This window comes from Neofelis nebulosa, chromosome 13 (genome assembly GCF_028018385.1).
Source record: "Neofelis nebulosa isolate mNeoNeb1 chromosome 13, mNeoNeb1.pri, whole genome shotgun sequence".
Taxonomy (NCBI): domain Eukaryota; kingdom Metazoa; phylum Chordata; class Mammalia; order Carnivora; family Felidae; genus Neofelis; species Neofelis nebulosa.
Window position 1 is genome coordinate 24,246,351 of NC_080794.1, and position 207 is coordinate 24,246,557.

Here is a 207-nt window from a genome sequence, read left to right on the forward strand (position 1 = left end):
CGTTTTTTTCCGATGTGTGCTGCTTGCAGTTGGCTGCAAGTAAGACTCACTGCTTTTCAGAGTTAAGTCAACGACTTAAATCTCAAGATATTAGACTTGGATAAGAGAAGGACAGGGGTGCTTGGCGGGTTCAATCGGTGGAGCTTGGGACTCGATCTCATGGTCACAAGTTTGAGCCCCACGTTGGGTATAGAGCTTACAAAAAAT